The 17,195-nt window shown below is 47.6% G+C and overlaps 1 protein-coding gene across 9 annotated transcripts in view; it reads right to left on the reverse strand.

Moving 5' to 3' along the window:
• RBFOX3 (RNA binding fox-1 homolog 3) overlaps positions 1-17,195 on the reverse strand; it is a 357,239-nt gene that overhangs the window by 228,460 nt on the left and 111,584 nt on the right. Inside the window, exon 4 of one of the 9 annotated variants that reach the window (XM_043496587.1) lies at positions 13,967-13,977. The exons of the other annotated variants lie outside the window; for them this stretch is intronic. The gene's annotated coding sequence lies outside the window, so the exon portion shown is untranslated. The remainder of the gene's footprint in view (positions 1-13,966; positions 13,978-17,195) is intronic. 9 annotated transcript variants of the gene reach the window in all.

Genomic DNA, 17,195 nt, shown 5'->3' on the forward strand with positions numbered 1-17,195 from the left:
TTATACACCTGCAGGAGCATAACATCTCTGCCCCAAAGAGATTACAATGTGGACTAGCCAGACACAGCAGGGCAAGCTGACCATGCCAGAGGAGACACTGGCATTTGAAGGCTAAGTGGCAGACAGGGGCATCATACAAAGGGGTTTAAAGAGGTGAGGTAGGGCACTTGAAATTCAACACAAGGCCCTACTTGCTTAGGTGGGACTTGAGTGGTGCCTAGGCCTTGTTCTGGCCCTTTGCACAGGGGCATGTCACCCCAGAGGAGTATGGGCTGGGAGTGACACATACCTCCAAGTTGGTGGAGGCAGAACCCAATTTTGTGCTTGTCCCTAACACTTTGTCTGTTCTGCCAATCCCTGTTCTGGGCGAGGCCTGACCTTCCATGTCCCTGAACCATCCTCCCCACCCTACTGCCTTTCCATTATTTTAATATTACTGCTCACGTTTTCCCTCCATCGAAGCCAGGGCTGCCAAGGTAGAAATTTTGCCTGATGAAGTGTCCCAGTGGCTGTGAAACAGGAGCCGGGCATGATAGATCGCAGGAATAAAGCTGAGAGAAGGAAGAGACAGGCAATCGGCAGGGACTGTCTGTAAATCTTGGTTCTGATGGGGCCGGAGATGAGCTGGTTAGTTTATGGGTGGGTGTGAGAAGCAGCAGAGAGGATAAGCTGATAATGAAAACAATGCCTGGTTTCTGATCCTGCCCCACAGCTGGTGTAGGATCCTGGCTGGCAGAGAGAGGGAGTGGAAGCATGCGATACACCACTGATTTTTAATGAAAGCAAGTAACAGACTGAAAGTCTAACACACCAGGTTTCTCCTCCCTTTTTTCCTGGGCTCGCCCCTTTGTCCCCAACCTGCTCTGCCTTCTCCAATCGGCATAGAGCAGGAGTGATCTTACAGCAGTGCAGCTGCATGGGTACAGCTGTGCTTCTGTAAAGTGTCTGGAGTAGACATGACGTAAGTGGCTATTCACCCTCCCCCATATACACAGCAGAACTATGTTTCCTTCTCCACACAGACAGGACCTGCTGCTCTGCTCCTGGGTGGTGGGACTCTTCCCTCTCTGCATGTCCCCGGAGAATGGGAATATAATCGCCTTCCCATGCACATATGTGCATGCATAACGTCCAACAACTCGGTCCCTGTTCACACTTTCCCTCATGGTAGAAAGCACACAATACAAGCTGAGTGAGATGCTCTGCCCCTGAAACAAGCATTTCCCTCTTGGACAGCCTAGTGCTGTCTTGTATCTTCAGGAATTTAGACCTACATGGGAACTACCCTTTTCTTTTGTATCAGACAGCCACACATTCTTGCACAGAGCACTCACCCTACACCCAAAACAAATTACTCAAAGATGGGGCTAGAGCATGTCTCTCTCTCTCTCTCTCAGGCAGAGCGCATCCTCAAACCCTGACAGATCAGAACCACTGCCCAGAGTAGTCTGCACAAACTGATCATTCCTGAAAGTGCTGGTGAAATGCCAGCCACGTGGCTCTCAGTGTTAACCCTACCCAGCCTGTATTCGCACTGGCAGGGGACGTGGTCTAGTCCTTACAACAAAGGAATGGCAGTTAGGACTCCTGGGCCCATATTTCTAAAGGTATTTAGACGTTGCTATGCTCAGCGTTGCAACAGCTAACTGATTTTGAGCCTAAATCTCATTTTCAAAAGGGATTTAAGCACTTAGGAGCCAAAATCCTATTGACTGTTGATGGGATTTAGGCTACGTGCCTAAATCCCTTTTGAAAATGGTTTTCGGCTCCTAAATCAGTTAGGCATTGCAACGCCAAACTCAGCAACTGTTTTCAGAGTAGCAGCCGTGTTAGTCTGTATTCGCAAAAAGAAAAGGAGTACCCGTGGCACCTTAGAGACTAACAAATTTATTAGAGCATAAGCTTTCGTGAGCTACAGCTCACTTCATCGGATGCATCCGATGAAGTGAGCTGTAGCTCACGAAAGCTTATGCTCTAATAAATTTGTTAGTGATGAAGTGAGCTGTAGCTCACGAAAGCTTATGCTCTAATAAATTTGTTAGTCTCTAAGGTGCCACGGGTACTCCTTTTCTTTCAGCAACTGTTAAATACTTTTTAAAACTGGGCCTTGGTTTCTACTCCCAGCTCAGTCACTAACTCAATCTGTGCCTCTGTAAATGGAGCAACATTCCCTACCTCAGAGGGAAGCTGGTGTGGCATAATTCACAGTTGTTACAATGCTTTGAGATCTTACCCACTATCGGATCTAAGCACTGGCCTGGAATGGAAGGGGCTCTAGAAGGGAAAATTGTCATTACTGTTTATACCTTTGCCAGTGCTGCCTGCATGCCTATACCGCTACTGAATGCAAGGCCAGGGCACTGGGCTGAGGACAGCGAGTCAGACCAGGGGCAGGCCAAGAGCCTGAAGTCAGGGTTAGTCCAACACTTTCAGGGTTACGTATCAGAGGGGTAGCCGTGTTAGTCTGGATCTGTAAAAGTGGCAAAGAGTCCTGTGGCACCTTATAGACTAACAGATGTCTGTTAGTCTATAAGGTGCCACAGGACTCTTTGCCACTTTCAGGGTTGTTTTATTCTTCCTGAATTCACTGCTGCAAGTAAGCCTGCACATCCACTAGCCACGTGCAATATGCAAACACTGCCCCTTTCTTCCCACGGCTTGCATGATGTCAAAGGAACACAACCAGGATCAAAATGGACCAGCTGCCAGGTATCATGCCAGAAAGAGGCAAGGTGAATCAGGGTGGGTGCTGGAGCAGCCTCTGCAAAGTGATAACTGTGGCAGCAATAAGAATTTGTCAGGCACTTCTCTCCCTGCTGTCAGGATGCCAGGTAAGGGTGTCCTGCTCTGTTATGAAGAATGAATGCCAGCTGGTGTGGCCTTATTATTACATGTTAGCAACTACATTAGTGAGTAGCATAAGACAGGTCTGTGGATGAGATTAAATGCAGGGACCTGAGACAGGTAGGGGTGTGTGTGTGTGTGTGTGTGTGTGTAAGTGTGTAAGTGTGTGTGTGTGTGTGTGTGTGTGTGTGTGTGTAAAAGGATGGAGGGAGAGGCAGCAATAGAAAAATGAGGGGATGGACCAGACTGCCTGAAGGAAAGCTCAGTGTATGTGTGCGAGCGCACACGCACACTCGCCTCCCCTACTGATATGTCAGAATGATTAAATGCAGAATGCAGGCACCATAATGGTTTCATCAACTTCGCTACTTTTTATGAGAAATTTGTTCCAATCCCTTCACTCTCCCTGGCTGCTGTCATTTTAACTGATGCCAGACCAGAAGGAATAATAATCATGGTAAGAAAACTTTGAACCACAGCAAGTGACTTCCCAGAGAGGTGGACGGGGATCCGAGAAAACTTATTTTGCAGGCAGCTCAAGAACTACCTGGAGATAACATAAGGGCCTCTCTGCTGAAATGTTCCAGCCCAACATTCAGTGTTACAACAAGACACTCCCGCACAACCAAATTCTGGGTGAAGTTTAGTGCTCACCACACTGAAGCACACATTGCTATGGTGAGAACCCCATAGCTCCTATACTGCCTCCTAACCCATCCTGGAACACTCTTCTGTTCCAGTCCTGGGCCCAATTCAGCTCTGTCAACACATCTCAATCGTACCGTGCAGCAACCCTGCTATCCTAGTTCAGTCCCACATGGCTTCTACTCTGCACCCTGCCACTCTGCTGCTGCCCCTCAGTCTGAACGTGCAGCTCCCTTTGCTATTCCATCCCTCAACACTCCACCAAACCTCTGGCGATGCCTACAGCCCCCCTGCTATTCTAGCCCTGGGGTCCCCACACACAGCTCTGCCAATGCCCTTCCACCCCAACCCATCTGACATTGCAATCTTGAACTCCCACAACGCTGCCCACCCACCTCAATTATGTCCTACACCCCTGCTTGACTCCTTCCAGCCACAGCTTTGCCACTTAACTTCAGTGCTTGCCTACTTAATCCCCTGTTGTTCCAGTCAAGAACAACTCGGAAGCAGTTTGGGTCAATTGGGACGGTTCTAGGATATGCACACAAGAGCTAAGGTCAGAACTAACCAACTCATTTCACTCCTGTCAAGGTTTAAGCCCAAGACTTGAGCAGTGACAAACTAGATCATTAGTTCAGTGTGCTCCATGGCACCGCCTCCTTCCCAGCACTGCTCCAGTCATAGGGTTTCAGGCCAGAAGGCACCTTCTGCAGAACACAGGCCAGAGAATTCTACTTCCTGAATTCAATATGGATTTAAGTACATAGTAAAACATCATACGTGTTAATGGTGACTAGCAGCCTTCAGACAGCCCTGCCAGCTAGCAAGTGACAGCAGAAATCACCACCCAAATGAAGGGCAGGCAGGCTAAATGTGAAATGCAGGCTCTGACCAGGAGTGTTACAGCCACATTGCATGACCAGTTCCATGTCCTCCAACAGAAAACAGTAAACAGAGCTGCATCCTGGCACCAGAACAGGGCAGAGATCCACAGGAGGTAGGAAAAAGCTGCTCAGATCTGTTTTTACCTGGCTAGGGTTTAGAAACAGGCCATTATCCCCATGGAATATCCCCATGGAATGTATTTGTTTGGGAGTTTGATCTCCTCCCAGAAATGTGACCCAGCTGGTGTTGGTGAATGAGGTGCTTAGACCTCATCAAAACAACCTTTCCAATCCAATTTCCTAAAAAATAAAAAATGTTGGGGGTGGGGAAGGGAGGAGAATAAACAATTGATCCATCAGTTATAGTGAGACCTAATCCTCAAAGTAGCAGTCCCGCTACAGAGACTCTTTCCAATCGTTACTAGAGATCTATGTACCAAAGGGCCATCTTCCTGACAGGTCTTCACAACCAACATGAAAGGAATACAGATCCCTTGGAGCCCAGGGAGTGAAAATGATGATCCCCATTATCCCGGAAATGCTCCTTTCCTTGGGGACACATTTTGATGGTGGTTCAAAATCCAGATTGATCTTGATCTGACATTGAAACTTTGTACAGTCAGGGAAAGATGTTGCCAGCTATTCATCTCTCAGAAAGGACTTGCTAAATCTGTCTCTTTCATGGGCCTTCAAACATTCACAGAGCTTCACTCCTCATGCCCAGCTATGCCCTGATGAAAGCTCCCAGAGCCACAGCAAAGGACAGGAAGCATCTCATAGGCCTGAACTAACCCTGACATCTTCTCAGCCAGAGGGAAGGGAGAGATCTGGCTAACAAGCAAGAGCAGAAGTGCATTGCTGGAAGAGGAGGCCCCCCCATGGGCCTCTTCTATTTACACATTTCATGCAGCATTTCACACCTCTGAATGAAGGCATCGAACAGCCTTCCAGGCTGCTCTGCACTTACTAACTTATCTGATCCATGGGCCAGTCTGCCTGTTGGGGCAGGGGTAAGAGAGAGCAGACAACTCAGTTCTACACACTGACACAGGTGGTGTCTCCTTTGAGGCCTGGGGGAAGAACTACAGGGAGAAGTGAGCCAGAGACAGCAGCCCATCAAAGCAGCAAAGCAGGGACCTTCACACATTCAGAGAACTTTGTAGAATTTTTACTGTACTGGACTGTCTCTGCCCTGTGCCGATTGACTGTCTGCTCCAGCCCTTCCCCTCCATCGCAGTCTCTTCACTTCAGATTCACTCCACACCTGTCCCTCTCATCTCTTCTCCCCTGCCCTGCCCACTACACCCATTCCCTTCAATGTCCCCCCACCTTCACTTTTCTTTCCATTTAGCTGCTCTCCTTCTAACTAAACACATCCCAATACATGCATTAAATTACATTAAAAAATGCTGGCACTAACACACCATTTGGTGCTGCTACAGTGCTCCCTCTTATGTGTCACATCCCTTCTCCCATCCTGTGTCTGGGATATATAGACTGTAAGCTTCTTGGGAGAGGGACCATCTGCTACTCTGTGTTTGTACAAGGCCTAGTACAATGGGGCCCCATTCTTGGTTGGTCCTTACACACTACCGTAACAATCATCATCAAAAATATATTTGCAAAACACACAACCAGTGCAGAACTGGGCATGTTTCCTCATCCATAGACTGAGCGTGTGCACACACCCCCAGGCAGTACAAGGACATTAACTCAAACAGCTATTGCAAAAAGAGAAGGAGGACTTGTGGCACCTTAGAGACTAACAAATTTATTTGAGCATAAGCTTTCGTGAGCTACAGCTCACTTCATCGGAGTGAAAGCTTATGCTCAAATAAATTTGTTAGTCTCTTAGGTGCCACAAGTCCTCCTTTTCTTTTTGTGGATACAGACTAACACGGCTGCTACTCTGAAACCGGCTATTGCAAAGTTGCTGCCTTGATTTTTTCCATCATGGGCCCTTTGGGAAAGGAGTAAATGAGAAGCCTCACCAATGTGACCATGGGAGGACTTTCCCAGCAGGCTGAACAGGGTGGCACTCGGCAATGAAATGAAATGCCAAATACATTCTCATCCGCATCTCTCCCTCCCCATCGCATACCAGATATCAAGTTTCAGTTGCGGCTGCACCTCCTGTAAAGCAAGGCCATACCAAAGGCCCAGTTCCCATGCCTCCTCCCTTCCCTGAGACCATCCAGCACAGGCTCTCTCCCAAACTGCTTCCTCCTCTACAGTTTGCAAACTTTGCATAATTAGCAATTAGCTCAGTATTCATCATTTAGTTAAATGTGACTACCTAGCTGCCTGTATTGCAGACACCCCAGCCTCTTTCCTACACCCTGCACCCCCCACGGGTGGTCACTCGGTGGAAAAGCATAGGGCTGGGGGCAGGAGGTACACCAATGACCATACACCAACCCTGGAGAACTTCAGAGGTCAGTATAAACAGTATAAATGCATCTGATGAAGTGAGCTGTAGCTCACGAAAGCTTATGCTCTAATAAATTTGTTAGTCTCTAAGGTGCCACAAGTACTCCTTTTCTTTTTAGTATAAATAGTGAATACTAAGACAAGAGCAGCCAAGTGAGTGGAGCCAGGAGAAACCATGACAAAGAGGCAATGGAAGGGTTAAAGCCATCAATCAGTGCACACACTTGCCATGTCCCTGACAGGCAGTTACCCTGCCATTATTTAGCAAGGTCAGCACACTTCCACTACACAGCAGAACCTCAAAGTTACAAACTGACCTGTCAACCACACACCCCATTTGGGACCAGAAGCATGCAATCAGAAGCACAGTACAGGGCTGTGTTAAACGTAAAACTACTAAAAAAAAAAGGGAAAGTTTAAAAAAAGATTTGACAAGGTAAGGAAACCATTTCTGTGCTTATTTCATTTAAATTGAGATGGTTAAATGTAGCATTTTTCTTCTGCACAGTAAAGTTTCAGAACTGTAACAGGTCAATGTTCAGCAGCCTGAAAACTTTTGAAACCACCATAATATTTTGTTCAGAATTAAGCACAACCTCCATTCCCGAGGTGTTCGTAACTCTGAGGTTCTACTGTACAATCAGCCTGCTCATTAATTAACCACTCATTAGCCTAATCACAGCTTTCTCATTTCCCACTGGGGAGTGAAGGGGGGGCAGAGATGTCAGCACAGCAGAATGTCAGGCTCAAAATGCAACTGAAAGCCTGGGAGACAGGAAATTTCCTGTACCCACCCAACCACACAGAGGCAGTAGTGCCCACCCCTCCCAACACCAGGCCTGGGTACTCCCAAGCCTCTCCCGGCACTGCATAGTGGCAGGTAAAGGTGCAAATGCCTAGAGACAAAGGGACACAGAGGAAAATAGGCAAGGGCAAGGCAATGGCCCATATGTTTTGAACAGAGAGAACCCAGAATCTGCTGTTCGGAAGTGGAACTCGCAAGCTGCTCACCTGAAATTCCCCAGCCCATTTGCTGTACTGTTCCCAAACCCTCCTGCTGATTTTGGTCTTCTACAAACTCTTTGGAAAAAATCTACAAAACCTGATGCAACCTCCCCTGCCCTGTCCCCTTCTCCCGCGTCCCAGTCAGCCACCTTCCTAGCTTGCCTCTTCTAACCCCAGTCACCTGCCCCAGGTTTCTTCCCCTCACAATACAAATATGCCTTGTGCACCTCTTGTGCACCCCACTCCACCAATTAGCATCCTATCTCAACTCACTGAGCCTGCAGTCTGCATCCACCTGCTCCCCAGTCTTCCTTACCTCCCACCCCAGCCTGTGTGTCTCACCCAGCTGTTAGGTCTCATCTTTCAGATTGTAAGCTCTTTGGGGCTGGGACCGTCATTTATCATGTTGGAGTGGCACCCAGCACAATGGGGCTCTGATCTGGCTGGTCTCCACACACCACCTCAATACACGTCTAATAAATATTAACTTATGAGACAGGGACTGCGTCTTCTCTCTAACTCTGTACAGAACCAAGCACAATGGGGCCTAAGGCACAGTCAGCTGTACACACAACCACCATCATCAGGCAGGCAAGTGTGTGCACTCACACCTCAACATCACACACAGACACACATGTATGGTAAGAGCATACATTGACAGGCCATTCAGAATTAGTTTTAGCTTCTGAATTGGTATTAAGATAACCAGTGTTTTACAAATCAATATTCACAGATGTCAAGGAATGTTTTCTAGGAGTGACTTGCGTGGGGGTGATAGGTGGGAGAAGTGAGGGATGCGTCATTGTGCAGTGAGCATGCGGACTGAAAGGGTGAAGGGAATAGAATGCCCTTCCCAGCTACAAAGTCAAGTTGGCTCAGTCCTGGTCACAGGGTAAGGACTAGAAGCCGTTGGGAGGAGAAGGTTGATGCCACTGAGTGGCTAGCAGGATTGCATGGTCAGGGTTCCGTGCTGACTTAGGCCTGATTTGCCACCATCCTGTACTTTGTGTGTTTACTTACCCCTGTGCAGAGTGAGTGTAAAAAGTTACCAAACCAAAATAGTAGCATCTTACACCCATTTACCCCAGGAATAACCGACACTATCAGGCAGTTGAGATCCAAGCAGAAGGATTGCCCCCATGCTGGAGCTCATCTCAGTTCTGGATGACATGATATTTAAGGGCCAATATTTGTTGGAAACTAAATTTGAACATCTGGACAGCAAATAAGGAAAAAATGCATTGGGAAGTTTGAGTTTAAATGTCTTCGCATGCTAATGCATACACCTCATTGCTGCCCGTGTGGGTAACAATCCCACAAAGAGCCCAAGGAGCCCTTCTCTGTGATCTCTGGCCCTAACATGCAAGGGTGCATTTCTCAGCCTCATGCCCATGGGAGCAAGGGCAAGCTGCCCTACACACTGGTACAGCTACCAGCAGGAATACCTGCTGTGAATAAAGGCTCTGGAAGCAGCTGCCATTCTGGCGCTTTGCTCCCAAGAGCCTTCAGGTTTAGTTTAGCCTGCTAGTGGGAGGAGGGCAAGAGACGGCACTTAACTTACTTCAAAAATAGATCAGACACTCTGCCATGGAGCCATTTTATTACAGCCGCCTCAGGTGTTTGGCTGGTGACACCTGTGAGAAAACTTTTCTGCCTGTATTTTTAAAGCCGGTGTGGAGAAGAATGGACAAGGATAGCACAACCACCATTTTTAAGGAGAGCATCTCTCTCAGACATCCCCTCACGTTTTGCCTGTAGCCCGGAGATCTCTATTTTATGGTTCTATAACGAGAAATGGTGAAAATCAACTTGTTCATATACGTTAAGGACTCCTCATACAAGCTCCTTAGCTGGGCCCCCATGCTCTGTGCCTGCTACTTCCCCTCCAGTTCTCTTTAGTACCTGCAGCCCTCACTACTGTGACCTCTCCAGGCCATTTTGCAGTTGGCTCTGTCCCTTACAGTTTGGGCACCACCCACACACAGAGTTGGGGTTGAACTCGTACCAAAGGAACACTCATCAAAAAGACACCAAAAAGAAAAGGAGGACTTGTGGCACCTTAGAGACTAACAAATTTATTTGAGCATAAGCTTTCGTGAGCTACAGCTCACTTCATCGGATGCATTTGGCAAACAGCAGGGGGCAGAACGGCAAGACAAAACCATGAAACAAAGGCCTGCCTACGCTTCACCTTGCAGCAAATGCTTCAGCATTGATACAAAAGCAGCCCCATAGCCCACAGCCTGAGGACCAGTGCTAGAAATGGAGTCTTCTATGGCTGCAATAGGGTGTGGTGAGGAGGGTGCTGTTACAGCTATGCACAGGGTTATTCGGCACTGAGTGCAGAGTGACAAGCCAGGGGGCAAGGCTGTTCCATCCTTGTGCTCAAAGCTCCTGTTGCTGATGCCACCTTGTGTCCCCTCAAATGTCAAGCTGAGTAGTTTCTAGGGTTCCCCCAACTCTGCTGCAGAGCACACAACCGGCCGGGCAGGGGGAGTCCTCCTCGGCTCAGGACATGCCTTCTGTTTCATGGAGGAGGCAACAAGGGCTGGAGAGAACACGCAAGAAAGGCTTCTTAAAAATGGGTTCTTGGTGTTTCTGGCAATCTGTATATTTTGCTGTTATTTCCTATCTTTGAAATGCTAATCAGGGAAGCCCCACACTCCTGAAAGGGCTTTGGATATGGAACCCCTTTTTTGAGGGTGGGAGTGGGGGAGAAACGGGGAAGGCTCCTTAAAACCCTTGATCATCAGAGATAAGAAATACAGGGACATTTCATGTCATGACGACAGTGGCTCCTTAGGCTGCAGGTGGGAAGGAAGAGTGGGTACAGAGCGCCAAGCATTCCTGTGCCCAAAATTAAGATGGCTTTTTTCTGTATATAAATGCGCCACAAGAGGGCATCACACACCTCACAGTCAAGATCCCTTTCCTCACCACCTCTGTCCCCCCTTCCCGTGTCCGAGTCCCACTGCACTGTAACCAAACTGATTAGGACGGGTCACTAGGACATACACCTCAGCCCAAAGGTCTGGGAGGGTCCGAGGGGCCAAAGAAGGGGTTCACATGCTCAGATTCAGTCCTAGGGATATGGCAGGAAGCAGAGGTATCAACAACAAACCTGATGGTCTTAACTGACAGAAAAGTGACTAGCGGGTACTCCATCTCTCACCACTACGTCAGAATAGCTGCTGATTGTTTCCCACTTTGTTCAGGTTCTTACACCACCACATCACTATGGAATCTGATCTTTTCATTGGACTTTTCTGCATACATGTAGTACCACACACTGTCACAGGCCACCACCCAATGGGGTTCCCCCTCCCAAACCTTCTAATATTTGAACTGATCCAATCTGATGACCTAAGCTCTAGACCAATGTTTTTGAATTCCCCAGGGTCACTGGATGGAGCTGCAGGTGCCCTGGGCCCCTCTGGTCCAGCTTGAAACCTCCAGCCAATAGCAATGGTATCCACAGAATGCAGTGTGCCCATCTTCCATGAACAGTCCATGCTCTTATCCTGTGGGAGGGCAGCTCAGCACCACTGATGCTTTGTGTGTCACACTGAAGGATGCTGCAGTGGGAAAAGCACCTCGAGATAGGATTTAATAGAATTCTCCAACTTGGCCCTGAATCTGTCAGCTGATTTATTGTACCATATTCACCCTCCTTTTCCTCTCCCTCATCCCAACATACAGTCGTGCCTCAAAGGGGGGGAGAAATTACTAGGTCAGTTCCAGCTCCACCAGAATTTAAGCAGTAATCAGCATGGGAGTCACCTTTCTCTGGGCGAGGCTCCTCTCACTCAGCTCCTGCTGTCATGAATACTGGATACATACTTAGAAAAACAGAGAGACAGCTAAAGATTGGCCTATTGATTGGGGACAGCACCAGCTAAATTGGAGGCTCAGCTCTGTCTAGATGGGGGTTCAGCAGCACTGTCTGACTGTTGAATAGAAAAAACAACTGATTGGTGTCCAAAGACTCTTGGTGGGCTGCATGGGGAAGGAAAGCAGAAAGAATTAGCAAGAGAACAAGTTTCAGAGTAGCAGCCGTGTTAGTCTGTATTCGCAAAAAGAAAAGGAGTACTTGTGGCACCTTAGAGACTAACAAATTTATTAGAGCATAAGCTTTCGTGAGCTACAGCTCACTTCATCGGATGCATTTGGTGGAAAAAACAGAGGAGAGATTTATATACACACACACAGAGAACATGAAACAATGGGTTTATCATACACACTGTAAGGAGAAAGAAAAGGAGTACTTGTGGCACCTTAGAGACTAACAAATTTATTAGAGCATAAGCTTTCGTGAGCTACAGCTCACTTCATCGGATGCAATTCGATGAAGTGAGCTGTAGCTCACGAAAGCTTATGCTCTAATAAATTTGTTAGTCTCTAAGGGGCCACAAGTACTCCTTTTCTTTTTGCGAATACAGACTAACACGGCTGCTACTCTGAAACTGTAAGGAGAGTGATCACTTAAGATAAGCCATCACCAACAGCAGGGGGGGGGGGAAGGAGGAAACCTTCCATGGTGACAAGCAGGTAGGCTAATTCCAGCAGTTAACAAGAATATCAGAGGAACAGTGGGGGGTGGGGTGGGGGGGAGAAATACCATGGGGAAATAGTTTTACTTTGTGTAATGACTCATCCATTCCCAGTCTCTATTCAAGCCTAAGTTAATTGTATCCAGTTTGCAAATTAATTCCAATTCAGCAGTCTCTCGTTGGAGTGTTTTTGAAGCTTTTTTGTTGAAGTATCGCCACTCTTAGGTCTGTGATCGAGTGACCAGAGAGATTGAAGTGTTCTCCAACTGGTTTTTGAATGTTATAATTCTTGACGTCTGATTTGTGTCCATTCATTCTTTTACGTAGAGACTGTCCAGTTTGGCCAATGTACATGGCAGAGGGGCATTGCTGGAACATGATGGCATATATCACATGGGTAGATGCGCAGGTGAACGAGCCTCTGATAGTGTGGCTGATGTGATTAGGCCCTATGATGGTATCCCCTGAATAGATATGTGGACAGAGTTGGCAACGGGCTTTGTTGCAAGGATAGGTTCCTGGGTTAGTGGTTCTGTTGTGTGGTGTGTGGTTGCTGGTGAGTATTTGCTTCAGATTGGGGGGCTGTCTGTAAGCAAGGACTGGTCTATCTCCCAAGATCTGAGAGAGCGATGGCTCGTCCTTCAGGATAGGTTGTAGATCCTTGATGATGCGTTGGAGAGGTTTTAGTTGGGGGCTGAAGGTGATGGCTAGTGGCGTTCTGTTGTTTTCTTTGTTGGGCCTGTCCTGTAGTAGGTGACTTCTGGGTACTCTTCTGGCTCTGTCAATCTGTTTCTTCACTTCAGCAGGTGGGTATTGTAGTTGTAGGAATGCATGATAGAGATCTTGTAGGTGTTTGTCTAGCCTACCTGCTTGTCACCATGGAAGGTTTTCCTCCTTTCCCCCCCCTGCTGTGGGTGATGGCTTATCTTAAGTGATCACTCTCCTTACAGTGTGTATGATAAACCCATTGTTTCATGTTCTCTGTGTGTGTGTATATAAATCTCTCCTCTGTTTTTTTCCACCAAATGCATCCGATGAAGTGAGCTGTAGCTCACAAAAGCTTATGCTCTAATAAATTTGTTAGTCTCTAAGGTGCCACAAGTACTCCTTTTCTTTTTTCAAGAGAACAAGAAACAGAGCTTGAATCCATATGCAGGACACGCCACTAGAAAATTGCTGCCACTCGCCTTCCCCTCACTCCCTGGGAAATGCTGCCTCGGTCTCTCCCCCTTTACCTGGTTGCCCTGCTCACCCCAGGGAGGTGCCATTACAACAGCTGGGAGGGTCACATCCCCATTCAGATCAAGGCTCTCACAAACCAGTGCGGCACCTTTTTCAAGGGCCCAACCAGGCAAGGTTCTTTCTGCTGCAAAGGACCTTGGACTTGTGGGGATCACTGTAACTAGAGGAGGAGATGGAAACTCCAAAGCAGCTTCCTAGGGGCTGCTGGGGTGCAAAGGGCTGTTTGAGCCCGTCACTAGGAAACCTGCCCTTAAGCTCTACAGGAAGAATCCAATAAATGGGCCCTGGGGACCAAGGCAGAAGTCACTGGCTACTAGGCCTTGCCCAATGTCCCAATAACCTCATTAAGATGAGTCACTCCCTGCCAAATCCACTCCAAAATCACAGCACACTAATGTGACTGGATTTCAGTCTTGGTCATAGGTCACAAGCTTAAGTGACAGCCTTTGCGCTAGGAGACATGCGGTCACAGATCCACAGGGTTGGTGCCATGCCCCCAGCTTTGGAACAGTCACTTGGAGGACCCCAAAAGTGTGTCAGCCCCTTCCTTCAGGGCAGGCCATGCAGCCGCATTGCCTCCTGAGACTGAACCTCTGGCTTCAGCACTCTTTTTTCACACTGAGTTCCATTCAGCAATTCCCACTGAGCTAGACACCTGCTTAGAGACTTGGGTACTTTCAGCATTAATGCACCTCACCAATTATTCACAGTGACACTCAAGCAGTGTTTTCAGAACAGTCAGGTTTATTAGTCACCTACCACACAGTTCCGGACATCTTCAGGTTAGCACAGAGAAATGAAGGTTACAGCAAAGTCCATTCTGGTCAGCCCAGAGCACAGCCAATCTGCAGGGAACTCCATTTTAAGACTCTGGCGAGGACTAGACTACAAAATTATGTCGACCGAACTCATGTCAACATACACCTACCGCAGTTATTAAATCGCTTGTGCGCACGCACACTTGGCTCCTTGTGTCAGCTGTGCACATTCTCATCAAGAGCACTTGTATCGATTGTATTGCCAATGTGGGGCATTGTGGGACTGCTCCTGGATGCCAGTAACAGCCAACGTAAGAAATGCAGTGTCTAAACTGACACTGCATCGACCTAACTACATTAACTGTTACTCTATGCTGCTTGGGGAGGTGGTGTTACTAAATCAGCATGGAGAGGGAGAGAGCTGAATTTAAGTGAAGACGCTTCTACAGCTAGATCGATGCAAGGCAGCTAAGGTTGACCTAACCGTGTAGTGTAGACCAGACCTGTCTCTCTTTCTGTCTGAACTCCTTAGTCAGTTCCCAGCTGACAGAGCAACCAGCTTCCTCCAGAAGCCAACACTTATCACCCCCACCTCACACCTCAGTCTATTGTTCTCAAACTGGGGCCTTTCTTCGTTCAGCTTCCCTGCTGAGAGGTGAGGAAATCCATGAGTCATTGCAGCATGCATTGTCTCTCTGGGTTGATTTCAACTAGTTCCTTAATGACTTTTCATTCTACCCTGACAAGGAGGTGACACACACATATGTCTCTCCAAGTCTGCCCTGAGAGCAAGCTTAATCTGTTTTCCCCCACTGGGTAGGCATGCAACATACGGGGGAAACGGAGGCATACACATGGGGCATAAACAATTTTTTTTTAAAATTCCCATTCCAACACACATGCCTACATCACAAAACCTGCCTACAGTATAAACTGTGAGTGCTTCATGGCAGAGACCACCCCTCTTTGAGTATCTAAATATTGCACATCATAGATGCTACCAGGGACAAATAATTCACACAGAGGCAGAATTTGCTCAAGAGATTCCTCAGGGCTGGGAGAGCAGGTGGGGGGGCCTGCCTGCATGCCAGGACTCGGGCACACTGACAGAGCTGGGGGCGTTGCCAGGACTGGAACAGAAAAGGGGGCAGCCTCAAAAGAGGCAAAACATTGTTAAACCAGCTTCCAGCTCCCCCAGGACTCAGGAATTTCTCTGTGTTTGTGCTCCCCTTTCCCCAAACAGATAGAGGAGCATGGGCAGAGCCAGGAGAACCAGCCCACATTGCACCTTCCTTTAGCTCTCAATGTTTTGCTTTCACATGCACCACAACTGACTCACACTTTTAAAAGTAAAATTAGGAGGGGGAGGGGACAAAAAATGCCTTGGTATCAAGCATCGGAGAAAGTGGGGGAGCCCCACGGGGAAGAGGAAAGTGCTTTCCTGTCCTCTGAAGAAGCTTATGAAGCAGTGGGAAAATGCCAGAGTCTCTTTTCAGAGAAATGTTAATGATGCCCAGAGAAGAGCTAATTGTCAAGGACACAACTTTTTGCCAGTCTCATACAACTACATGATCAAAGTCCCACGGCAGGGCAGCTATGTCACAGTTGGTCTGTGTGTATAAGTCTGGGGAGCAAGTGGCAGGAGCACATGTGTCTCCTTTCACTACAGCACCGTAACTGGAGTTACGATAGGTCAGGCATAGGTGTCTGAGGGTATGAGTGAGCACAGGTATTTAACTAGGTTACTTAGGGATTCATTGACTACATCCAAGAGCTCCAGAGATGAATTTTCCCCATAACACTGGGAAAATCCCAACAGCTTCAACAGGCTTTTACCAGCCTGACAAATTCCCAGCTCTTAAATGTTTGGTGATCAAACTCTTTAGAGCTGCATGGACCAACAGGGAGCACAGCAACTGCCAAGGGATTAGATCAATGATTCATCTAGCATCCAAGGCCCATACCAGATGTTTAGAGGAGGGTGTAAGACCCTATAATGGGCAATTATGCAACAACATACTGACAGATGTCTTCCCAAACTTCCCCCTTATCCTCAGGCAGTTAGTGATTGCCTTTTGTCCTGAAGCAGGATGGTAAATATCACAGGCACATTTTATTCTACTCAATATAACTGTGGATATTCTGATTGTCCATATAAATAACTCATCCTTTTTGAAATCCCATTAAGCTCTTTGCTTCAATAGTATCTTGTGGCATCCAGTTCCACAGACTAATTATGCTATGAAAACCATTGCTTCATCCCAGTTTAAATGTGTTGCTTTTCAATTTCACTGTTATTCTATTATGACAGATGAAAATCAGGAGCCCTCAGCCGGCTCGCTCTTATTTCCGGTAGATACTCTGAAATGAGTTGAGTAAAACTGAACGCAGTGCACTTGCCAACCGTAGAAGGGGGCTGAGGTGCTAGGCAGACACCTCGTTTTAATAAGATGGGAGAACAGAGGGAAAGTGCAAGTTAATCTGTCCCTCGTGACTGCCAATGGGACATGCACTGCTGGCCAGGGCAGACAGCTCCAAGGAGCATGTAGCCCATGGACATTGTGCAATTCACACTACACTAGTGGTTCTCAACCTGCAGGCCACTTGCAGCCCACTCAGCACACAGCTGCAGCCCATGTGACATCCACAGGGCCATAGAGGTAGTACTGCATGCAGACCACAATGGTAAACAGGTTGAGAACCACTGCACTACACAAACACACAGGCCTACAACTGTTGTACAGGCACTAGTTCAGCAGACAAGAGGGATTTACCAGAAGGTGGAGAGAGTTCAAAGGGGGGAATGCAGAGTCTCCCATTTACCCAAAGTTATTTCC

The sequence above is a fragment of the Dermochelys coriacea genome, chromosome 14 (genome assembly GCF_009764565.3).
Source record: "Dermochelys coriacea isolate rDerCor1 chromosome 14, rDerCor1.pri.v4, whole genome shotgun sequence".
In the NCBI taxonomy this organism is placed as follows: domain Eukaryota; kingdom Metazoa; phylum Chordata; order Testudines; family Dermochelyidae; genus Dermochelys; species Dermochelys coriacea.